General features: G+C 45.5%; 1 long non-coding RNA gene across 2 annotated transcripts; it reads right to left on the bottom strand.

The window, feature by feature from the left end:
* Positions 1 to 236: 236 nt before the first annotated feature.
* On the bottom strand, positions 237 to 5,972 carry LOC148683437 (uncharacterized). 2 transcript variants are annotated; one of them, XR_015947272.1, is made up of 3 exons: positions 5,791 to 5,972; positions 3,790 to 3,947; positions 237 to 1,831 (listed from the first exon to the last, which is right to left on the bottom strand). It is a non-coding gene; the product is annotated as an uncharacterized LOC148683437 (long non-coding RNA). The 2 variants fall into 2 exon arrangements; XR_015947271.1 differs by lacking the exon at positions 237 to 1,831 and adding an exon at positions 3,300 to 3,458.
* Positions 5,973 to 12,603: the final 6,631 nt, after the last annotated feature.

Raw genomic sequence — 12,603 nt, 5'->3', positions numbered from 1 at the left:
CAACCTAGCAGTTCGAAAGCACGTCAAAATGCAAGTAGATAAATAGGAACCGCTATAGCGGGAAGGTAAACGGCGTTTCCATGTGCTGCTCTGGTTTGCCAGAAGTGGCTTTGTCATGCTGGCCACATGACCTGGAAGCTATACGCTGGCTCCCTCGGCCAATAATGCGAGATGAGCGCGCAACCCCAGAGTCGGTCACGACTGGACCTAATGGTCAGGGGTCCCTTTACCTTTACCTTTAGCCAGCTGACACGTTGTCACTGGAGAGTATTTCTGATCCCCTTTTCCCCAGAACTCGGTGTTCATTAAGGGTGCAGGAACAACAGAATCAGAGACATTTGGCCACAAGCAGCCACCGTAAAGGGAGATGCTGTTGCTAGGAAGGAGGGAGCAGGAGGCCAGTTTGGAGCAACGCCATGTTAAGGCTTGTTGCGTTCTTTTGTCTCTCGCTATTAGGATTGAATAAAACTCATTAAAAAAGGACTCTCCTTGTTTCCTCTGCTCTTGCCGCAACCGGGGGAGGAATAGCTTTCCCAAAGTCTTGGCAGAACCTTGACCTGCAAGCCAGCCACTCTGCCAGCAGGAGAAAATTCCTCCCTGGCCCCGAATATGGCAATCAAGTAAACCATGGCAAGGTCCATGCACAACTCCCCCACAGTGGCGTAGCTAGCCGCCTGGCTGCCCAGGGCGGCAAACCTGAAGGCACCCCACCGGGAAGCAGGGTGTTCGACGCGTGCATGCGTCACATGCGTCACAACGCATGACACATGTGGCGCAACGCGCGACACATGCACGCGCAGGAGGCATACAATGCGGCGACGCAGCAAACCCCACCCCATGGAGTGAGGCAGTCTCGCTTGCATCGGGGCTTCTCCTCGATGGTGGAAGCAGCTGTTGGAGGTGGTCAGCCCCGTCCAGCCTGCTGCCCCCCATTACTATGCCACTGCTCCCCCAAGCTCCCCACTGGACAGGCCCCTAGCAGATTGGGTGGGTGGGTGGGAAATCCTGTGGCAGTCAGAAAAGAGGGCTGCATGCCATCTCCTTAAATATGCCAGGGTGGGCTGTGTGCAGCCCCCATGCCCCTGGCACTGGTTGGCTTTGGGGGGTGAGGCCTGCCCCAGCTGCAAGGTCCAGTGTGGCTGGAGGTGGGTGGCACCAAGTGGTCATCCTCTTCCCTGGCCATGCAAGAGGATGACAGCCTCCTAGGACCAGCTGTGGCCACATCGTGTGGCAAATGCCATCTTCCAAAGCCCCCAGGTGAGCAGATGTTGCATAAAACAGGAGGGTTGGCACTTCTGAATCTGTTTACAAATGCGCATTCCAAACCTTTAATTGGGCACTTGGATTTGAACCCAAGTCCACCTGCAGTTTGACCAAGCTAACCATCCAGTCAGCTGGTCAATTCTTTTTCGGCTTCTCACTACTTCCAAGTTGATTCCCGACTTCCAGTCCTTGATCTAGAACAGAGTTGGCCGACATGCTGTCCTCTAGATGTTGTTGCACTACTGTTTCAACATACCCTGCTGCAAGCCAGTAACATTTGGAGAGCACCAAGCTGGCAAATCCCGGTGTAGAGAAAGTGACAGGCGGAATATTTGTCTCATTTTCCGCTCCATCATTCACCACTGCTCTGTCATTTGGCAGAACTGGATGGTGTCAGATGTTAACATTTGCTTAGGACGGTCTTCTGTAGCCTTTCCTACTCTCATTATGGTGTTGTCCTTAACAATAAGTTGGCAGGTTCTGGTGGTTTCCATTGATGCATCTGACCTTTTCACTATGCCGAATTTTGCATGTTAAATCCTTGCCAGCTTCCCACTGTGCTAAGACCCTAAACAGAGACAAGCAAATGGCAGAGTGGGATGCAAATTAAAGCAAGAAGACAGTTTAAAGTCCCAAACCAAGTGAAAGATGTCCTCTAGTTGCAAGCTAGTGTTGTAGATTTGGGGAGACCCCACTAAACCCTAGAAATTGATAAATCGTAGGATTTTGATTATTTGGGATGTGAAAGGAGAAATACAAACTGCAGAGGAATTCCAACCATAGGCTAGCCGCTAGCCTATGCAAAATGTCTTGGGCCATTAAGAAACAATACAGGGCCATTGAGGGCCATTGGTAATGCAAAAGAACTGTCATTCCCCCTGAGGTGTGAACAGAGAATGGGGATTTGGAAGGTTGCCAGAGTAACTGGATGTGAGGTGACAAGAAAATAGAGTTGTGCTGGGAAGAAGAAGGGGAGAAAAGTGATGACAAACCTAGACACCATCTTAAAAAGCAGAGACATCACCGTGCTGACAAAGGTCCGCATAGTTAAAGCTATGGTTTTCCCAGTAGTGATGCATGGAAGTGAGAGCTGGACCATAAAGAAGGCTGATTGCCAAAGAATTGATGCTTTTGAATCATAGTGCTGGAGGAGACTCTTAAGAGTCCGATGGACTGCAAGAAGATCAAACCTATCCATTCTGAAGGAAACCAGCCCTGAGTGCTCACTGGAAGGACAGATCCTTCATCTGAGGCTCCAATACTTTGGTCGCCTCATGAGAAGAGAAGACTGCCTGGAAAAGACCCTGATGTTGGGAAAGATTGAGGGCACTAGGAGAAGGGGATGACAGAGGACGAGATGGTTGGACAGTGTTCTCAAAGCTACTAACATGAGTTTGACCAAACTGCGGGAGGCAGTGGAAGACAGGCGTGCCTGGCGTGCTCTGGTCCATGGGGTCACGAAGAGTCGGACACAACTAAACAACAAGAAGAAGATGGGCAAAAGTTACAATACATAGAATCATAGGGCCATCCAGTCCAACCCCCTGCCAAGCAGGAAACACCATCAAAGCATTCTTGACATATGTCTGTCAACCCTCTGCTTAAAGACCTCCAAAGAAGGAGACTCCACCACACTCCTTGGTAGCAAATTCCACTGCCGAACAGCTCTTACTGTCAGGAAGTTCTCCCTAATGTTTAGGTGGAATCTTCTTGAACAAGATATTATAAGCTGACTGCATTGCAGGGGGTTGAACTAAATGAACCCTTGTGTCCCTTCCAACTCTACAATTCTATGACTTGGTATGGAAAGGGCATGCCATTCCTTGCATAGCTTTGTGTTGCTGCATAGTCTGTACTGCCTTAGACAAAGGAGATTTGCAGAATGAAGTTATATGCGAGTTGTACTTTAAGAATTGTTTTGTCTCCTGCAGCTATTTTCTTCCAGAACAGAGAGTGCTGTTTCAGTAATCAAGCCCCCAAATGTGTGCTCTCTCCTCTCTCTCTCTCTCTCTCTCTCTCTCTCTCTCTCTCCTGCTAGTGCTTGTCCTCAAAGCCAGACTATGCAGCCCTAGAGCTACGAGGCTCAAAATCTCCTTGCAAGCCCATCGAGACCCCAGCAGGCCAGTGAAACGGAGCAGCAGCTTGTCATCTCCTTGGCCGACTTCCAGTGGTCTCCAGTGTGGGAATAGTTCCTTCTGAAACGGAGGTCAAGACAGCTGTTATCACGAGCTTTCCATTTCAGTATTTGCTAATATGATGGATGCCACACATGGGCCCACAGTCAAGTAGCCTGAGAAGAGGGCAGCATAATGACATGGAGGAAGAAAGTGGGATGCTGAATTTCCGGCGCATTCCAACTAGTTATTCCTAGCAAGGGGAAATTCTGAATAGAATCAAGCCTTTCAGTGTTGGGGTGGTGGTAGGGAACAGTTTTCAACACAAACAAAAGCCACCGGCATTTTATCGGGGATGATAACCGGCTCTGCAAGGCATGCCCTTTCCATTTCTTTCTTGAGAATACGTTACCTTTTTATTTACTTTGGAGCAGGGAGGATAAATGAGTACACACAGAGGGGTACATTCATCCTATGTTTTTTTCTCACACACAAGTTCCACCACTTGGCTTCAAGGGTCAGGAAACCAAGCCTGATGAGGAACAGTTGAAGGGGCTGGGTATGTTTAGCCTGAAAAAGAGGAGAGGGAGAGGAGGTAAGAAAGCCATCTTCAAATATCTCAAGGGCTGTCACATGGACGATGGAGCATGCTTGTTTTTTCTCCTGCTCTGGAGGGTAGGACTCGAACCAATGGATTCATGTTACAAGAAAGGAGATTCTGAATAATGTAGTGCTCCATGATTTGCAATGTAAATAAGAACTTGAATGAAAAAATGACGAGCACTGGTGGAGGGAAGTCACAAAGGTGTATTATCATCCACCTTTTTTATGTACTTCTTACCTCAACTTTTTTTCTTTCGTTTTTCTTCTTATCCTTTTTTCTTTTCTTTTCTGCTGTTATTTGTTGTTGTTGTTATGGTCATAAGTGTAATAATAATAATAATAATAATAATAATAATAATAATTTATTATTTATACCCCGCCCATCTGGCCGGGTTCCCCCAGCCACTCTGGGCGGCTTCCAACAAAACACTAAAATACAGAAATGTATTAATGTTTGCATGAATGTCTAATAAAATAAAATAAAATAAAAATTAAAAATAAATTTTAAAAAAGGAGATACTGATTCAACATCAGGAAGAACTTTCTGACAGTAATAATTGTTCAACCATGAATGGTCTCCCTTGGGAGACTGTGGACTCTCCTTCTTTGGAGGTTTTTAAGCAGAGGTTGGGCATCCATCCGTCATGGATGCTTTAGATGAGATTATTACATTGCAGGGGGTTGGTCTTGGTGACCCTTGGGGTCATGGGCATAGCCAGAAGGGGACAGGGGAATGCAGCTGCCCCCCATCTAGTAAATAAATAAAACTACTTGACTAACTGGCCAATCATGTCACAGATAGCTTGGCTCTGTTCCCACCCTAGCAAAAGTCCTGCCCCCCACCCAAAAAAACTTTGGGTATGCCCATGCTTGGGGTCCCTTTCTACTCTATAATTCTATGAGTCTATGAAATGTTAATAGGACAAGCTCCCTATAACTCATGCAGTTGGATGGTCTCGTTTGCCATGCTCTGTGATTCATCACCAGACCGTCTTTCCAGATAAATGCTTATACTCCTTACTCACAAGTTTACGATCATCCTTCTCCTTTGGCCCCAAAGTGGCCTTTCTCACAAGACAGATTCTGGCGCTATCTCTGAAATAACTTTGAAGCTAAATACAAAGTGGTCAAAGATAGGGGTTTTAAAGAAAGCAATATATGGCATCTTTCTTTAATATTATATGGTATTTAATGTGACATCTTTGTGTTATCAGTCTGAGTAGTCATGCCTAAACATCCATTTTATGTAATCCCAGGCAGGGTGGGAGGCAAATGCTTACTTCCCCTCTCCCCCCCCCCAAAGTTGGACTCCTGATTGCAAGAAAGTCACTTTTCACATACAAATTATAATTCCATAATTAAAATTAAAACTGCACTCCTAAGCATGCTTATTTGAAAGTTAGCTCCATCAAAATCAATGGGACTCACTTCATAGAAAATATATTTAAGGTGGAAGCAATCACTTGAAATATATTATTATTTCGGTTTCAGAGATACTGCGTGCGGCAAAGCCCACCTGAATCCCAGAATGTCACTCGTGCACTCTGCGTGACCTGCTCACAGCAAACTCACAAGCCATGTGGCATGCGTGCAGCGCATTAACACACCACAGGGCATGCACATATGACTAGGGCATGTCACAGGGTGCCAGCCTACTCACTCGCAGGGCAACCCAGTGTGCCTGATGGAACCCGAGGTGGTGGATTCAGACAAGCTACCAAGAACACTTGTATGCTCAAAGTCTCATAGCCCAGGGGACCAGGGTGTTCTTCTATTGGCAGCTATTGCTTTTAGGGGAGGGAAAACCTACCTTATAGCAAACCACTCTGTGATGAAAGCTTGAGACCGTTAGGCTGTCCCGTGATCACTCAAAACATCATGTGTGTAACATGGTCACCTGAATCCACTTTGAACTTCTAGTGGGAATGCAAATTCTCATAGCATGCAGCTTCCCACGCACTTCTTTTGATTCTAACATACATCTCGGGTAATCTAGGAGGGATTAAGCATCATTCTTTGGACAGAATTCTTTTCAAAATGACTTCTTTTCAAAATGAGTCATTCTGCTCTGCCGAGGGGATGATAAAAAATATTTTTACCATGAGGTTATCTCTTTCTTCTTTAAATAGCCCAGTGTGGAAATCAAAACCATCCTTCTGGCTTTAATTTCCACACCTTCCACGGTCTATTCCTCCCATGTCCCATCTGAAGCATACATTTAAGGTAGCATCATGCCACTTCAAACAGGCATGGCTTCCCGCAAAGAAATATAAGAATCCTGTATACCTGAAGGAGCATCTCCACCCCCACCATTCAGCCCGGACACTGAGATCCAGCACCAAGGGCCTTCTGGCAGTTCCCTCATTGCGAGAAGTGAGGTTACAGGGAACCAGACAGAGGGCCTTCTCGGTAGTGGCACCCACCCTGTGGAACGCCCTCCCAGCAGAAGTCAAAGCAATAAGTAACTATTCTACTTTCAGAAGATAACTGAAGGCGGCCCTGTTTAGGGAAGTTTTTAATGTTTGATGCTGTAAATATTCGGTTGGAAGCTGCCCAGAGTGGGCGGCTGGGCGGCTTCCAACAGAAAAATAGAACACAGTAATCTATTAAACATTAAAAGCCTCCCTGAACAGGGCTGCTAAAAGTCTGGTAGTTGTTTTCCTTTTTGACATCTGTTGGGAGGGCATTCCACAGGGCAGGCGCCACCACCGAGAAGGCCCTCTGCCTAGTTCCCTGCAACTTGGCTTCTCGCAACGAGGGAACCAAGTATCCAAATAATTACTTGGGATTCTTACAGAGTAGAGGGTGAAACCAGTAAAAACAGATAACAGACATGCAGGTCTGTGTATTCTAGCTATCTTTAGAACATAATCCCTTTCATTATGCACATAATTATATCTGTATAGAGTTTAGTACAGTTTTGGAATGGAATAGACAAGTGCCAAAAATGAGAAATTGGTCCTGAATGTGGTTCCTATAAGAACACAGTTCTTCACAGCCCATAGCTACTTAGCTAGCATTTACTTAGCTAGCAGTCTGATGGCTGGGGTATACATAATAAAATTGTTGTTGTTGTTGTTGTTGTTGTTGTTGTTGTTGTTGAATAGGACATCCCTATTTCCATCGGTGAAATGTTGGAGGGTATGCTAACAGCATGCTATAACTTCACAAAGAACAAGAATACAAGTTGCTTCACGTAACTGTTGTCCAACTTACATGTACCCACAACTGAATAGGGCGAGATAGGTCCCATGTGAAAGGAAAAGTATGCATTATGATTTACCTCTGCATGAGATTGCTATGATACCCAAAATCTCAGCAGCTGCAGGAGTGCAGGCATAGTAATTAATGTCAAGAGAAATCTACTGTTTATGTCTGGCTACTAGGTCCCTTAGAATGAGTGCTTAAACTTGCCTTGGTGAGGTGGGGAGGGAGATCAAAGTCCTGCTTCTCTTTCTGACCTGTATTTAATTGTAGTTTGTAAAATCAGGTTGTTGTGGGGACAACCGCTCATCACTTGCTTGGCTGAACTTTCTCTGATTAACATAACTTGCTTGGTTACTAGGGCTGAGGATAAAGTTCTGCAAAATCTTCTCTCTCTCTCTCTCTCTCTCTCTCTCTCTCTCTCTGTGTGTGTGTGTGTGTGTTTATTCCAACAGAGAACTTCATCTCTTCCTGATAATCTTCAGCGGTTCTGTTACATGCTCAGGCACGGATTCTAAGCTACTCAGTATCTGAAACGATGGTTTACGAGGTGTTCTTTCTTACAGGTTCTCACAGAATTAGATTTCTGAGCTTTTACACTGTTTTGTACACCATAGCTGCCAAGTTCTCCCTTTTTTAAAAAGGGAAATTCCCTTATGCTGAATAGGCTTCCTCGCGAGAAAAGGGAAAACTTGGCAGCTATGTTGTACACATGGGTTGAGAAACTAGGGGCACTGTCTCAGATTGCAGAATGTGTGTGTGTGTGTGTGTGTGTGTGTGTGTGTGTGTAACATAAAGCATGTGTCAGCAAAGCTGTGTAATTTATGTGACTTACCTGGTTGATTCCTTGTTTATACGTACAATGTATGAGTGTCTTGTGGTGGTTATACTGGACTAGGACTGAGCAAATCCAGGATCAAGTCTGTACATTGCAACAAGGCTCAATAAATGTCATTGGGCTGTCTCTCTCAGCCTAACCTGCCTTAGGAGGTTACTGTGAGGCACAGACACCGGGTTGCCCCCATCATTGAAGGGGGCCTTCAGATGTCTTCTAAAGGTTGTATTTACTTATCTCTTTGGTTCTGTGGGTCACATAACTCCATACCCTCCAACAGTTCTCTGATGAAAACAGGGGCGTTCTAAGGAAAAGAGGGACATTCCAGGATCAAATCAGAAACCAGGGAAGCTTCTGTAAATCTAGAACTGTCCCTGGAAAATAGGGATACTTGGAAGGTCTGGACATCACCTGCATCTTCTGGAGATGCATTAGGAGATGCTGACCTGCCCACAATCTCCTGACACTGCCGCAGCCACAGGAAGGCCTGCTGAGGCCCGCCGCAGGCTACAGAATACTGAGGCGGCCCTGCTGCCTCCTTGAAAATTTTGGGGAGCCCTCCTCCCCCCCCCACAGATGGTGCCCCTGCTGTGAGGATACAGTGAGAAGAGATCTGTGCATGCGGCCTACAGCTTCTTGGAGAAGAAACAGGGTATAAAGAGCCACTTCTCTAGAACACGTAGCACAAGAGTTGTGACCATTGATGTGTGCACTCCTGAGGTGCTTTGAGCATAGGAAACAAATGAACGTGCGCCTCCCCTTCCAACAGGCTCCCATCATGATACCTGTATATTAGAGAGGTTGGAACTGAGGAACAGGAGGTTGACTATTCTACATAAATTTCCTAGCTTAGATCAAGATATTTTCACCACCGCCATCTAAATAATCTGCCACATATTTCAGATTATTCTTCTGGCGTTTTAAATTCACATTCAGATTACTGTACTTCACAGTACGGACCTTGTTGGCTGTGTGTGTTTTGATATCCAGCCAGGTAGGTGCTTTCAGTTTAAACAAGGTGAGGTAATTAATTTACAAAGAGCAAGTGGACTGAAACTGTGTTTGCACATTTTCCCAACTTAGCACAGTGCACAAAGCTTTCATTGTGCAGAACATCATTGTCATCTAATCAAAGTCAGCCACAGACTGTATTTATCAGGCCCTATGCCAGTATCCTGGGTTAATTATTCTTTTATTTCCCTTTTGCGATAATGTGTGCGTCTTTGCCCATGGCTGTAAGTTTCAATTGCATCCCTTATGGGTACTTTGCATGCTTGTGAGTTTCACAGAAGTAAAACCAGCAGGCAGAAAAAGATAAAGAGACCTTTGGTGTGTTAATATATTGAGAAGGTCAATGTTACATTAGAGGGGGAACTGGCAGTGACAGCTATGATCACGCTTGGCCATTCATTGACCATATTTGGACATACTGTAATGCCAAATCAGACTTGCTTAGCTTTGGATTGCATGCAAGTCTGAACCTGACCAGAATTGCTCACTATGGTTTGTTGCAGGGAGGAAAACAAGGCTCTGACATCATGCTTTGCATGCAGAAGATTCCAGGTTCAGTTTCTGGCATCTCTAGGTAGAACTGGGAGAAACTCTTATCTGAAGAGTCACTACTAGTCACTGGGGTAGACCAGGGATAGCCTTCAGATTTCCATCACTGGCAAAGCCAGCTGCACTTGATAGTGTGAGAGAACCAGCTTCATATAATCAATGTGCTTAACTGTAATCAACACATGAAAGGGTTAAGACCATAGAGCAAGCTGTTCTGCCAAGGTTAGCTCACCATGGGATGAACTAGGTAATCAAGTCTATTGTTTCTCCAATCTACTTGAGTAGCTCAACATGGGAAGATGTTTGAGCTGGTTGCTCCAGCTCAACCTCAAGTCTCTTATCAGCCATTCTTGAGTTCCTATGCCAACAATTTAAGAACTTTCACTGCTTTGTATTGCCTGTGCAACTTTTCTGAAGCACATGAACCTGACCTTTGAAGAGTTGGTAAGTAAATCATTTTTAAACTTACCAAACATGTGGTAAGAAGAGGGAAACTTTAGAAAGAAACTTTTTAAGGGGACATTTTGGAACTCACTTTAAAAGGCATAGTCAAATCTCAAAGAAAAAAGCTATTTTAGTGATGGCTACACTGACCCAGCATCATATCTGCAGCTTATGATAGGGCTGCCATACGTCTGGGATTTTACCAGACCTATCCGGGATTTGCCTGTTGAAAGTAAAAAGGTAAAAATGTCCAGTAAAACCTGGGCATATGCCAGCCCATGCTGAAAGTGTTGATTTTTTAAACCGATAATCCTAAAAAAAAAAAAAAAGCTCAAGAAGAAGAAGAAAAGTCCAGCTCAGCAACAACTTTGCCCCCCAAAAGCTCAACAACTCTGAATTTTCACTTTTTGAAATATGGCTAATGAAAATACGATGCTACCTAAGGCTAGGGTTGAGGAGCCTCCAACTCCCCAGATGTCACTGTACTGCAGAACGACCAAAGGTAAGGGGTGATGAGGCGATTGGCTCAGGAACATCTGGGGGGGCACAGTTTCTCCCCCACCCTGGTTTGGCTATATAAGATAATTAGGAACAAAGAGCCATTGTTGCTTGCTTTTCTTTCATTTCTGTTTGCTGGCCTAAGCAGCAAACCTTACAAAAGGCAGAGGTAGGAAAAGGCAAAGAAAGCAACTCCACGTAGGGGCTTCCTAGCTGCAGCAGTAAAAGAAATAAGGGAAATTGGAAGTGAAATAACAGAAGAATTTCCATGTCCCCCGATGGGTTTGAAACGAGGAATTTATTTCCACGTGAGGCTTAAATATGACGTGAAACCCCCAGAAGCACGCTATTAAACTGACCTTGGTGGTGCAGCATTTTTTAAAAATGAGAAACTCAACCGTATTATGTCATTAAGTGGAAAAAAGTTTGTGTCTCATAAATTTAGCTGGAAAATGCCCCTCTGACAGATGGACTGCGAGGCATTTAATTGCATTCAAAGATGTGGCATGTATAGCTTTTGCAAAAGGGACGGAGAGTATGAAATCGAAGATCTCGTCCCCACCCCCTCCCTCCCTCCCCAAACTTCGGGAGCCTGAGCTATAAAATTATGTACAGGCAGTGAGATCATTGCAATTCTTCTGTGTGTGCAGCAAGAAAGCATTTCAGGGGCAATGCACTTGTGCAAAGGAATGTTTGCTAACCAGCTCTCTCCTGTCAAACCAATGGGGGTGCCATTGCCGTGAGGGGACTGGGCAGGAGCCTACCAGCATACCCAAAGAAATCTTTGTTGTGTTAAGCTATCTTCAACTGGAAACTGAGGAAGAGCCAGTGTGGTGTAGTGGTTAAGAGCGGTAGACTCGTAATCTGGGGAACCGGGTTCTCATCTCTGCTCCTCCACATGCTGCTGCTGGGTGACCTTGGGCTAGTCACACTTCTCTGAAGTCTCTCAGCCCCACTCACCTTGCAGACAGAGTGTTTGTTGTGGGAGAGGAAGGGAAAGGAGAATGATGTTAGCCGCTTTGAGACTCCTTAGGGTAGTGATAAAGCAGGATATCAAATCCAAACTCTTCTTCTTGGAACTCCTCAGGGCAGATTTCACTGACAACACATGATTAGCAGGAAGCGTAAAGTTATAGGGAAAGGAAGTTATTCTTTATGCAGTGCAGAGTTAATCCATGGAACTCACTCCCACAGGAGTAAGAGATGGTTTGGATGGCTTTAAAAGAGGATCAGCCACAATGACTATGCTTTGCCATCACAGTTGGAGTCAGCAATGCCTCCGAATATCAGTTGCTAAAAGCCACAGGATGGGAAAGTCCTCTTGTGCTCATGTTCTGCTCATTGGTTTCCCACAGGAGAACAGGATGCTGGACTAGGTGGGCTATTGGCATGATCCAACAGGCTATTCTTACGTTCTTATTGTATACGCATCAACTGCTGGGATAGCTCAGTCGCTAGGGCATGAGACGCTTAATCTCAAGGTCATGGGTTCGAGCCTCACGTTGGGTGAAAGATTTCCGCATTGTGGAGGGTTGGACTAGATGACACTCAGGGTACCTTCCAACTTTCATGAAATCACAGCGGGTGGCACTGTGGTCTAAACCACTGAGCCTCTTAGGCTTGCCAATCGGAAGGTTGGCAGTTTGAATCCCTGCGATGGAGTGAGCTCCCGTTGCTCTGTCCCAGCTCCTGCCAACCTAGCAGTTTGAAAGCACGCCAGTGGAAGTAGATAAATAGGTACTGCTGTGGTGGGAAGGTAAAAGGGGTTTCCGAAGTGCTCTGGCTTCCATCACAGTGTCCCGTTGTGCCAGAAGTGGTTTAGTCATGCTGACCACATGACCTGGAAAGCTGTCTGGACAAACGCCGGCTCCCTCAACCTGAAAGCGAGATGAGGTCCGCAACCCCATAGTCGCCTTTGACTAGACTTAACCATCCAGGGGTCCTTTACCTTTTACCTTTATTCAACTTTCTTATACTCAGAGATTACCTTAAATCGTGTCCTCCCTAAAAGAGGGCACGTGTTGCAGTGAGAACTGGAGACCGACCTCCTGTGTTGTGGGTGGATAAGATTGGTCAGCCACA

Source organism: Zootoca vivipara, chromosome 15, assembly GCF_965207765.1.
Source record: "Zootoca vivipara chromosome 15, rZooViv2.hap1.1, whole genome shotgun sequence".
In the NCBI taxonomy this organism is placed as follows: Eukaryota; Metazoa; Chordata; class Lepidosauria; order Squamata; family Lacertidae; genus Zootoca; species Zootoca vivipara.
This window is presented reverse-complemented; position numbering and strand designations above follow the sequence as displayed.